The sequence below is a fragment of the Daphnia magna genome, unplaced genomic scaffold, assembly GCF_020631705.1.
Source record: "Daphnia magna isolate NIES unplaced genomic scaffold, ASM2063170v1.1 Dm_contigs378, whole genome shotgun sequence".
In the NCBI taxonomy this organism is placed as follows: Eukaryota; Metazoa; Arthropoda; class Branchiopoda; order Diplostraca; family Daphniidae; genus Daphnia; species Daphnia magna.
This window is the reverse complement of record NW_025533278.1, coordinates 17445-29572: the sequence shown is the minus strand read 5'-3', so window position 1 is coordinate 29572 and position 12128 is coordinate 17445.

Here is a 12128-nt window from a genome sequence, read left to right as displayed (position 1 = left end):
AATGTGAATACACTGTTATACCATGAGTTTTTACTTCTATATGTAAACAGCATCAAATATACTTGTATTCAATGTGAATACACTGTTATACCATGAGTTTTTACTTCTATATGTAAACAGCATCAAATATACTTGTATTCAATGTGAATACACTGTTATACCATGAGTTTTTAGTTCTATATGTAAACAGCATGAAATATACTTGTATTCAATGTGAATACACTGTTATACCATGAGTTTTTAGTTCTATATGTAAACAGCATCAAATATACTTGTATTCAATGTGAATACACTGTTATACCATGAGTTTTTACTTCTATATGTAAACTGCATGAAATATACTTGTATTCAAATGTGAATACACTGTTATACCATGAGTTTTTACTTCTATATGTAAACTGCATGGAATATACTTGTATTCAATGTGAATACACTGTTATACCATGAGTTTTTAGTTCTATATGTAAACAGCATCAAATATACTTGTATTCAATGTGAATACACTGTTATACCATGAGTTTTTACTTCTATATGTAAACTGCATGGAATATACTTGTATTCAATGTGAATACACTGTTATACCATGAGTTTTTACTTCTATATGTAAACTGCATGGAAATATACTTGTATTCAATGTGAATACACTGTTATACCATGAGTTTTTACTTCTATATGTAAACAGCATCAAATATACTTGTATTCAATGTGAATACACTGTTATACCATGAGTTTTTAGTTCTATATGTAAACAGCTGCATCAAATATACTTGTATTCAATGTGAATACACTGTTATACCATGAGTTTTTACTTCTATATGTAAACAGCATCAAATATACTTGTATTCAATGTGAATACACTGTTATACCATGAGTTTTTAGTTCTATATGTAAACAGCATCAAATATACTTGTATTCAATGTGAATACACTGTTATACCATGAGTTTTTACTTCTATATGTAAACAGCATGGAATATACTTGTATTCAATGTGAATACACTGTTATACCATGAGTTTTTACTTCTATATGTAAACTGCATGGAATATACTTGTATTCAATGTGAATACACTGTTATACCATGAGTTTTTAGTTCTATATGTAAACAGCATCAAATATACTTGTATTCAATGTGAATACACTGTTATACCATGAGTTTTTAGTTCTATATGTAAACAGCATGAAATATACTTGTATTCAATGTGAATACACTGTTATACCATGAGTTTTTACTTCTATAGTTATAATATACTTATATGTAAACAAAACATGAGTTTGCATAAAACAGCATCAAATATACTTGTATTCAATGTAGTTATTAACTGTAATATACTTGTATTCAATGTGAATACACTGTTATACCATGAGTTTTTACTTCTATATGTAAACTGCATGGAATATACTTGTATTCAATGTGAATACACTGTTATACCATGAGTTTTTAGTTCTATATGTAAACAGCATCAAATATACTTGTATTCAATGTGAATACACTGTTATACCATGAGTTTTTACTTCTATATTGTGACGAAGGAAACCAACGATGAATTGCAGAGAGATCGGAACTGTGTATTTGAACTGTTCAAGCGAACGAACTAAAGACAACTACCAGGAAAACGCGCCTTTCCAATCGAGTACGTCCCTATTTAAGGGAACGGACGTCTAGGGGACGCGGGAAGTATGGTACCGAGATGGTCACGTAGATAATTTCCATGTGACCTTCGGGGGTAAAGGGTTACCAGGAGAAACTAGGCACGCTTATGCGTGGGTCTACAGATGGTCAAGTAGATAGTTCTACTTGACCTTAACAGAGTGAAAGCGGAAGGGTAAAGCTCGGTGGGGACGTTCCACGAGGAAGTCGTTAGCACGTGAATGCCCTTTCCCTCCTCGTGACAGATCCCCCGGTTTTGAAGGCAATCGCCCTCGATTGGTACGTTCTAGTTTTCGTATAATCGCACAACAAGGGAGGTAATTAAGTACTGCACTGGTGTTGATTTTAAAGTTCCACATCTTGGGAATGGATGAAGTTTTCTCCGGCCGGATCGGAATTTCGGCGTCGTGGGTGGTAGTCGGTCGTTTCGTATATTCCCATGTTGTTCTTTAGATGAATATTCAACCGTTGAGCGAGGCGTAGTGTGAATCCTGCTAGGCCACCTATCGCTAGGCTCGTAAAATGAAAGCTACTATCCATTCAAACGGATAAGTAGCGTTGTTGCAATTTGTTGAAAGGGGGGAGTCTAGAAGTTTCATTATTTGATTGTGTGTCATAGCGGCTGTTGATTGCAATTTTTCCTGTTGGAGCAAGTGTTTGCTCACCTGATTGAAATGAGAAGTATTTAATGAAGGGAATTGAACGACTGTTGCCGTTTTTTGGCTTGTAATGTTTTGTCGGAATTCCGCAAAGTCGGGCATTTTGATTGATACGGCGGCTGCCGTGGAGCTACCCTCCAGACTTGCGGGGAATATCCAATCCTCCGTGCGTGCTGTACAACCCGGTGGCACCTCAAAGTAGCCTATGGCTGGTAGCTGGAGGCGTTGTGGTGGTAAGTGTTTACTATCCGGTGGGCACGAAAAAACGACGTCATGCGGGCCTGACGTCGAAAATGCCCAACGATTTTGTCCTAAGTACGCTATCTCCGGGCCATTCCACTGTGTGAATTGCGTTTGGCAGCAGGCGTTTGCTTGTGTTTCGTCGTTTGTGAATAAGGCAATGGCACATGACTTCTTTTTCCCTCTTTTGGCAAATCCAGTATGAAATTTGCAAAGTTGTTTATCTAACTGGCGACAGTTAAGCATTTCGAGATCTGATAGTTCGATGAATGTATCTAGATCTGGTGATACTGCTAAATATTCTGGTAAATTGGTAAAACGCACTCCGTGCGTGCCGTTAGCTGTTGGTTTAGAAAGTTTGATGATTTGGAATAAATTAAACTGTTGAGCATGGTCGTAAATGGGGATCTCAATAAATAGGCGGAATTTATTGTGGATTGCTGCTACTGATACCCGTGCTTCCCGGTATATTACCCAAAGTTCTTCTGAAGGTATCGTCCATCCGAGGGGTAAATTATTGTTGATCTCTTTTATTACCCGTTGTAGTTCCGTGGGCGGAAACATCTGTGGGGATATGTGGCCACTTGCTAAAGTTGATAAGCCGATTTCCCAATCTTCGATTTGCTGTTGAAGCCAACGTATGACATGTTCTATCGTGTCAAATGTGGCGTCCAATTCTGCGAAGTATTGTTCCTGTTGTATGTGGACCAATTCGTAAGATTGAATGTAATCTAGAATGTAATCTACCCTCTTGTTTAAGATGGCGGACTGTTGTTGAAGCTCTTGTAGCAGAACTAGGTTCTCTCGTGTTAACTGTAAAGTTTCATTTACAATCGACGCGTGTTTATCCAAAACATGTACGATTTCTCTGTTTTGCTTCCCCATTGTTTCAATTTTGTTGTGGAGATCTAATAAATCTGCCTGCGTTGTGACCCCGAATAGCCATTTAAGCATACTACCGCCTGCGTCTAGTACTCCTCTCTTCGGTCTCCCTGCTCCTGAAAGGGTTAGTGCACATGTCGTGAGCCTTGACTTGGAATTGTTCACGGCCCTGCTCAATAATAGCACTTTTTTATCTATTTTATCCGCCGCCATGAAGCTGGTTGTGTCTCTCCAAGCCGTATGTGCGTCCATTTTTTCGAAATTCGCTCCATCTTTTCTGTGTTTGGCAGCTAATGAGGACATTTCCTCAAGGTGTTTTTCTACTATTACGATTGCTTCTTCTGCGTCTTGTAATAACACATCTGCCACGATAGTCCATGACGATTCACTGATTGAAATCCCAGGTTGATCCTTGAAGAGCACGGTGTCTCTTATCATGATTGCAGTAGAGCTGTCCATAATACCTAGTATTATGAGGGATAGAAAGTAAATCATTCCGGCCATAAAAAAGCTAGGTCTTCGGCGTATCCGCGGTGGTAGTTCGGTGGTCCTCTTCTGATTATTATCGTATAATTTCACGACATCTTGTTGGTTTTTCTGTTGCGTCGTGTTACTTGGTTGACTTTTTTGTGAATTAGAACATTCTTTTACTTCAACCCCTTCCTTTTGTACTTGGGGCTGGGCCTGCGTCTCGGCCGACTGATGGCCTGTGATTTCTTGATGTGGCCTATTGTTTTTCTCTGCTTCTGTTTGGCTGTTAGTATCGTTTCGCCAGTTTTCGATTTCTTTGAAAGGTTTCATGCTGACTACATGAACGATGTCGGACTTGGTTTTCTCGTTCACCAATTTCACTTCATAGTTTACCGGAGTTGTCTGGCGTACCACGATAAATGGGCCAACCCATCTATGGAGGAGTTTGTCTGACTTTCCTTTCTTCCTTATGGGTTTGTAGACTAACACTTTGTCTCCTTTCTGGAATGTGACGTCTCGATGGTTTGCGTCGTAATCTCGTTTTTGTTTCTCCTGAACTTGACTCAGCCGTGTTCTCACGATGCTTCTGGCTGCCGTTAGGTTTTCCATCATTTTGTTGGCGTATGAAGTCTCTGTTTCCCCTTGGGAGTCTGACAGGGAGCCCAGAATTAGGTCTATCGGCAGGATTGGGTCCCGACCGTATAGTAGAAAAAAAGGTGAAAACCCAGTTGATTCCTGACGCGAAGTATTATATGCGAAACATATGTGTTGTAGCATTTCGTCCCAGTTTTTCTGGTCGCTAGAAATGTACATTGACATCATCGTAGCCAGTGTGTGATTCATCCTCTCCACTTGTCCATTTGCTTGCGGGTGATAACTCGCCGTGGTTTTGTGTTTTGTTCCTAGTTTGTCGAAGACGCTTTGGGTGATGTCTGCTAAGAAGCATTTGCCACGATCTGATATTATTGATTCTGGCACGCCATGGCGTAGTGCGATTTGTTCCACAATGAATGATGCTACCACGTCTGCTTTTCCTGACGGTAGGGCTTTTAGCTCTACCCATTTTGTTAGATAGTCCACCGCTACAATCAGCATCTTGTTGCCCGTGTTAGACAAGGTGAATGGTCCCAGTAGGTCTATTCCTATTTTTTGAAATGGTCGTGTCACTTTGATGCATTGTAACGTTCCAGCTGGAGCCAATTTTGGAGTTTTTCTTGTTTGGCATTGTCTGCATGCTCGTACATAATTCGTGACGTCCTGAGCCATATCGTGCCAGAAAAAGCGTTTCGCGATCTTTTGAAGTGTTCGTTGGATCCCTAAGTGTCCTGAAGTTGCCTCGTCATGGCATGATCGCAGAATCAACGTTTTGTACTCGTCTGGGATGCACAGGCGCATGTACGACTGTATGCCTACTGTCTTTAATTTGAACAGTCTTCCTTCTTGTAAACAAAAGTGTCGTCCCGCCGAATTACCCGACTCCAGTTTTTCGATGATCTCTCTCCACTTCGTGACTCCACGTTGTTTACTGGCAATGTCCCGTACTGCATCTGGCGCCAAGAAGTCTGACTGATGGTATTGCAGAACCCCGATTGATATGCAGCGATCGTCTACTTCCGTCTCGGTGATGGGGATTGGATAACGTGACAGACAGTCTGCGTTGGTGTGCAATTTCCCGTTTCTGTATCGGATTTCGACATCGTATTCTAATAGGCATAAACTCCAACGGGCCAATCTACCCGCTAGCTCTTTTTTTGTACGAAGCCAACAGAGAGCCTCGTGATCAGTTATAATGATAATCTTGCAACCCCACACGAATCCACGAAACTTCTGCAGGCCCCAAATGAGGGCCAAACATTCCTTTTCCGTGATGGAGTAATTCATCTCTGATTTTGATAGTAGTCGACTGGCATAGGCTAATGGGAATTCTTTCCCCTCTTTGGATTGTGATAGCACTGCTCCGATGCCATAACCGCAAGCGTCAGTCATGATAATCATGGGTGCTTGATAATCCGGATGAGCCAATATTGGGGACGTTGTTAATGCTTCTTTTAATGTATTAAAGCTTTTCTGCTGTGCTGCTTCCCATCTAAACGGAGCTCCTTTTCTCGTTAACATCGTTAATGGTTGTGCTATTTTGGCAAAATTCTTGATGTGTCTTCTATAATACGAGCACAGTCCTACAAAACTTTGAAGCTGCTTGATGTTTTCTGTTGTACTCCGACCTTTGTTGCATTCCGCAAAGACTTTAATCGCCGCGATTTTTTCTGGATCGGGTGCTATCCCTTTTTTCGACACTACGTGCCCTAACACTTTTAATGTAGTCATTGCAAACTGGCATTTCGTTGCCTTCAGTTTGAGGCCTGCTTTTGCCAAACAGGATAATACAAGTTGGAGTCGGTGTAGGTGGGTCTTGAAGGTTGGCGCATAAACCACCACATCGTCTAAGTATACTAAGCACGAAGTCCAGCGTAGTCCTCCCAAAATCACGTCCATTGCTCGTTGTAAGGAACTGGGGCCATTGGTTAAGCCGAACGGTAGTACTTTAAAATGATATAATCCATCTGCTGTGATGAACGCTGTTTTTTCTCTATCTTCTTTTCGTAAGGGCAACTGGTGATAGCCCGATTGTAGATCCATGATGGAAAAATATTCCGCTCCTTCCAGTTTTCCCAAGATGTCATTAATCCATGGTAGGGGGTAGACATCTTTTATTGTAATGTCGTTAAGGCCGCGGTAATCCACGCAGAATCGCCATGACCCGTCTTTCTTTTTAATGAGAACTACTGGGGCTCCCCAAGGGCTATCCGATACTTCAATAATGCCTGACTCCAACATGTCGTCCGCTAGATTTTGGATGATTTTTCGAGCCTTCCAGGCACTGGCATACGGTCGTTGGAATACTGGCGTTGCTCCTTCTTTTAGGTTGATTCTGTGTTCTGCCGTCGTGCAGTATCCGATGTCTTTTTCGTTTAACGCAAAGCATTGACTGTGTTCCCCTAGGAGCGCCAGTAGAGTCTCTCTGTCCTCTTCCTTTAAATCGTGGTTGATTTGTTTTCCCAGCGTTAGAAAAAATTCTTTGTTGTCGGGTGAACCTTTGATTTTTTCCGTAACCGTGTCCTCCAGTGGCGTTTTGTTCCAATCGCACTGTACTATATCGTTAGTGTACGGCTGTATTGTTCCCAATGTTGATCCTTCCTCCAGCCATACCGGTGTTAGGGACAAATTAGCTACCGGTATGGTTTGCCATTTCTCCGGGAGGATGGCGTGTCCTACTGACAATGTTTTCTTTGCCAATAATCCGGCGGACGGGGTAAAAAGGGCAGCCACTGGGAATGATGTGCATGGTCTGGTTGCCACTGGAATGACTGATAAGGCCGGAATCATGTGGCTGGTAGCCGCGACTACGCTACACTTGTGAAGACGGGAATTGTCCTGGGGATGTATTTCCTTGAAGGGTAATTCACCCAGAGTTACCAAGGTGGCATCTCCGGTGTAATCGATCTGTAGCTTCCCGAATTGTTTTAAAAAGTCATTTCCCAACAGTAAGTCGATGCCTTCCATTGCCATGATAACTGCCGTTCCTGCTGCCCATCTCCCTTTATGAGTGATGGTTATGAGTGCTGCCCCCAACGGAGAAGCCCTGGTTCCGTTAGCTAATATTATAGTTGGTCCTGACCATTGCTCCAGGCAGAATGGGGTTTGTTTTAATAAGTCTGGCGATAAGACACTTACTGCTGCTCCTGTGTCAACGACCGCCATTGTTGGAATATTCCCACACAAAACTGGTTCCCTTATTAGTCGAGACACCTCTGACAACAAGATAGGGAAAACCTTGTCAGTCCCGTTACTGGTCGATACTGTTTCCCCGTCGTTTCGTAGTCCTGACTTTGTTTTTGCGATTTGATTCTCCGTGCGATCTGGAAGGTTTACATTATTTACTTGCACCAACGGCGAATCTGTCGTGGTTGTCTCGCCCATGGCTGCTTCTGTTGAAATATGATTTACTGGCCATTGTCGGTCTTGCATCTCGCCTATGCCTGCTTCCGTTGACATATGATTTACAGGCCAATGTTGTTCTTGCGTTCTTTGCCTGCCAAACTCCGGACGTCCGCCTGGATATTGCTGTGGGGGGCTCCGTTGTTGATTTTGAGGTTGAGTAGCGCCCTTAAACAGCGAGGATGCCGGATTCTGGAAGCATCTGTAGTCCAAGTGTCCTACTTTGGAACAGAATCCGCAAATGTATCTTCCTTCGGTTGTTCTTCCATTCTTTCCTGAGCCGTTCCAGTGTCCCTGGCGCGGTCTCGACGGCGCTGAGTGGTTAGTCGGGCCTGAAGATAACTGTAGCTGCTTGATGGTATGATTCAGTTGTTGGAGTATGCTCACGATTTCTGGTGTCATCGCCGCTGGTTGTGCGTTATTACCCGCGTTACTGAGTGTTGGCTCTTTGGAGACTGCTAGTATGGACTGTGACCAGACTTTCTGGTTGGCCAACATAGTGGCTTCCATGTGTAATTTTGCGAGATCCAGGAAATCTGCTGTAGAAGCTGGTTTTTGGGGGTAGATTTTTTGTAGCAACGAAGGTTTCAATCCCCGGTATAGGTATTCTAGCTGTTGTTCTTGCGACATGTTTGGATTTACTAGTCGGCACATATTTACGATGTCATAAAAGTATGACACCACGTCTTCTTCATTTCCTTGCGTTCGCTGTCGTAGCTTAGCTTCTTGTAACAGGGAAAAGTTCGCTTGTTGAAAGGCTGCTGAAAATTGTGTTTTGATCCCTGATTCTGCTGGTAAATGCGGCAGTGTGGGGTCAGTTGGGTCTGGTCGTGCTGGTAAATCCTCCCAATGGTTCGGATGAGTATTCACAAGAAACCATTTACGGGCTGGTCCTTCTAGATACATCACAAAATTTCTTGCTTGATCAGCATCTGTCCACCGATTATACGCTGCTGCAAGCTCAAATCGTTCTATCCAATCCACCGCATCTTCTTCAGGCGATGCCGAAAAAACGGGGGTGCAATGAACTTCTGAACGCTCGCCGCCATGGTTGTCAATGGAAGTATATGTAGAGGGGGCCGTAGTGGAGTTCTGATAATTGATGAATCGTTGTCGGAGTCTGCTGATAAACTATCTGAAGAATCCTCGTCGGTATCTTGTTGTATTGTCAACGACACTTCTTTTGAGCAAACAGCACCAGAAGAAGACGGTGGCCGAGGTGTGGACAGTTCAACGGTGTGCTCCCTACTCGTACCCGCTTCTACAAGTTGCGAAGGATGGGGTGATAGAAAAAGTTCAGGGTGTAGTCTTCGACTGGGAGTCCGTCCACACGTTGGATATCGCGAAGAGCGTTTTTTTATTTCACTCATGTGTAACACACACCTCACCAAATCATAAATGTCGGAGATACCACTTCACCCAGTTCACGAAAAAGTACGCACGAGGAAAATGCACGGGGAACTACGTAGTTTTTACTGATGGGGAATGCAAAGTACACCAAAGAATATTGGTAGGGGAGACAACGTTCCGTTTTGTTAAGAAACTAGAAATTATGGAAAAGAACAAAGTACACCAAACGAGCGAAATATAGATGAGGAAGAACGGATAACGGTTAAAAAAAAAAAAAAAAAAAAATATGAACGGGGCTCAGAGCAAAACGACTTAAAACGGGGTAAAAAAGACGAACGGGGCTCAACGAAAGACGATTTTCAACGGGGTAAAATGGAATACGGGTTGGTTAAAAAATACGAACGGGGCTCACGAAAAACGATTTAAACGGGGTAAAAAAGACGAACGTGGCTCAACGAAAGATGATTTAAAACGGGATAAACGGAATACGGGTTGGGTAAGAAATACGAACGGGGTTCAACGAAATACGATTAAAACGAGGTAAAAAAAAAACAAAAACAGTATGCTGCGAGAAAAAAGGGGGAAAAGGGCAAAACGAAACTAGAATCAAAATAAGAAGACCGGACAAGAAAGCTGATGAGAATGTGAAGTTCCCAATAAAAGGTAAAAGAAAAAGAAAAAGGAGAAAATTACAAAAATAATTGCGACCTGCGTCTCCACCACTTGTGACGAAGGAAACCAACGATGAATTGCAGAGAGATCGGAACTGTGTATTTGAACTGTTCAAGCGAACGAACTAAAGACAACTACCAGGAAAACGCGCCTTTCCAATCGAGTACGTCCCTATTTAAGGGAACGGACGTCTAGGGGACGCGGGAAGTATGGTACCGAGATGGTCACGTAGATAATTTCCATGTGACCTTCGGGGGTAAAGGGTTACCAGGAGAAACTAGGCACGCTTATGCGTGGGTCTACAGATGGTCAAGTAGATAGTTCTACTTGACCTTAACAGAGTGAAAGCGGAAGGGTAAAGCTCGGTGGGGACGTTCCACGAGGAAGTCGTTAGCACGTGAATGCCCTTTCCCTCCTCGTGACAGATCCCCCCGTTTGAAGGCAATCGCCCTCGATTGGTACGTTCTAGTTTTCGTATAATCGCACAACAAGGGAGGTAATTAAGTACTGCACTGGTGTTGATTTTAAAGTTCCACATCTTGGGAATGGATGAAGTTTTCTCCGGCCGGATCGGAATTTCGGCGTCGTGGGTGGTAGTCGGTCGTTTCGTATATTCCCATGTTGTTCTTTAGATGAATATTCAACCGTTGAGCGAGGCGTAGTGTGAATCCTGCTAGGCCACCTATCGCTAGGCTCGTAAAAATGAAAGCTACTATCCATTCAAACGGATAAGTAGCGTTGTTGCAATTTGTTGAAAGGGGGAGTCTAGAAGTTTCATTATTTGATTGTGTGTCATAGCGGCTGTTGATTGCAATTTTTCCTGTTGGAGCAAGTGTTTGCTCACCTGATTGAAATGAGAAGTATTTAATGAAGGGAATTGAACGACTGTTGCCGTTTTTTGGCTTGTAATGTTTTGTCGGAATTCCGCAAAGTCGGGCATTTTGATTGATACGGCGGCTGCCGTGGAGCTACCCTCCAGACTTGCGGGGAATATCCAATCCTCCGTGCGTGCTGTACAACCCGGTGGCACCTCAAAGTAGCCTATGGCTGGTAGCTGGAGGCGTTGTGGTGGTAAGTGTTTACTATCCGGTGGGCACGAAAAAAACGACGTCATGCGGGCCTGACGTCGAAAATGCCCAACGATTTTGTCCTAAGTACGCTATCTCCGGGCCATTCCACTGTGTGAATTGCGTTTGGCAGCAGGCGTTTGCTTGTGTTTCGTCGTTTGTGAATAAGGCAATGGCACATGACTTCTTTTTCCCTCTTTTGGCAAATCCAGTATGAAATTTGCAAAGTTGTTTATCTAACTGGCGACAGTTAAGCATTTCGAGATCTGATAGTTCGATGAATGTATCTAGATCTGGTGATACTGCTAAATATTCTGGTAAATTGGTAAAACGCACTCCGTGCGTGCCGTTAGCTGTTGGTTTAGAAAGTTTGATGATTTGGAATAAATTAAACTGTTGAGCATGGTCGTAAATGGGGATCTCAATAAATAGGCGGAATTTATTGTGGATTGCTGCTACTGATACCCGTGCTTCCCGGTATATTACCCAAAGTTCTTCTGAAGGTATCGTCCATCCGAGGGGTAAATTATTGTTGATCTCTTTTATTACCCGTTGTAGTTCCGTGGGCGGAAACATCTGTGGGGATATGTGGCCACTTGCTAAAGTTGATAAGCCGATTTCCCAATCTTCGATTTGCTGTTGAAGCCAACGTATGACATGTTCTATCGTGTCAAATGTGGCGTCCAATTCTGCGAAGTATTGTTCCTGTTGTATGTGGACCAATTCGTAAGATTGAATGTAATCTAGAATGTAATCTACCCTCTTGTTTAAGATGGCGGACTGTTGTTGAAGCTCTTGTAGCAGAACTAGGTTCTCTCGTGTTAACTGTAAAGTTTCATTTACAATCGACGCGTGTTTATCCAAAACATGTACGATTTCTCTGTTTTGCTTCCCCATTGTTTCAATTTTGTTGTGGAGATCTAATAAATCTGCCTGCGTTGTGACCCCGAATAGCCATTTAAGCATACTACCGCCTGCGTCTAGTACTCCTCTCTTCGGTCTCCCTGCTCCTGAAAGGGTTAGTGCACATGTCGTGAGCCTTGACTTGGAATTGTTCACGGCCCTGCTCAATAATAGCACTTTTTTATCTATTTTATCCGCCGCCATGAAGCTGGTTGTGTCTCTCCAAGCCGTATGTGCGTCC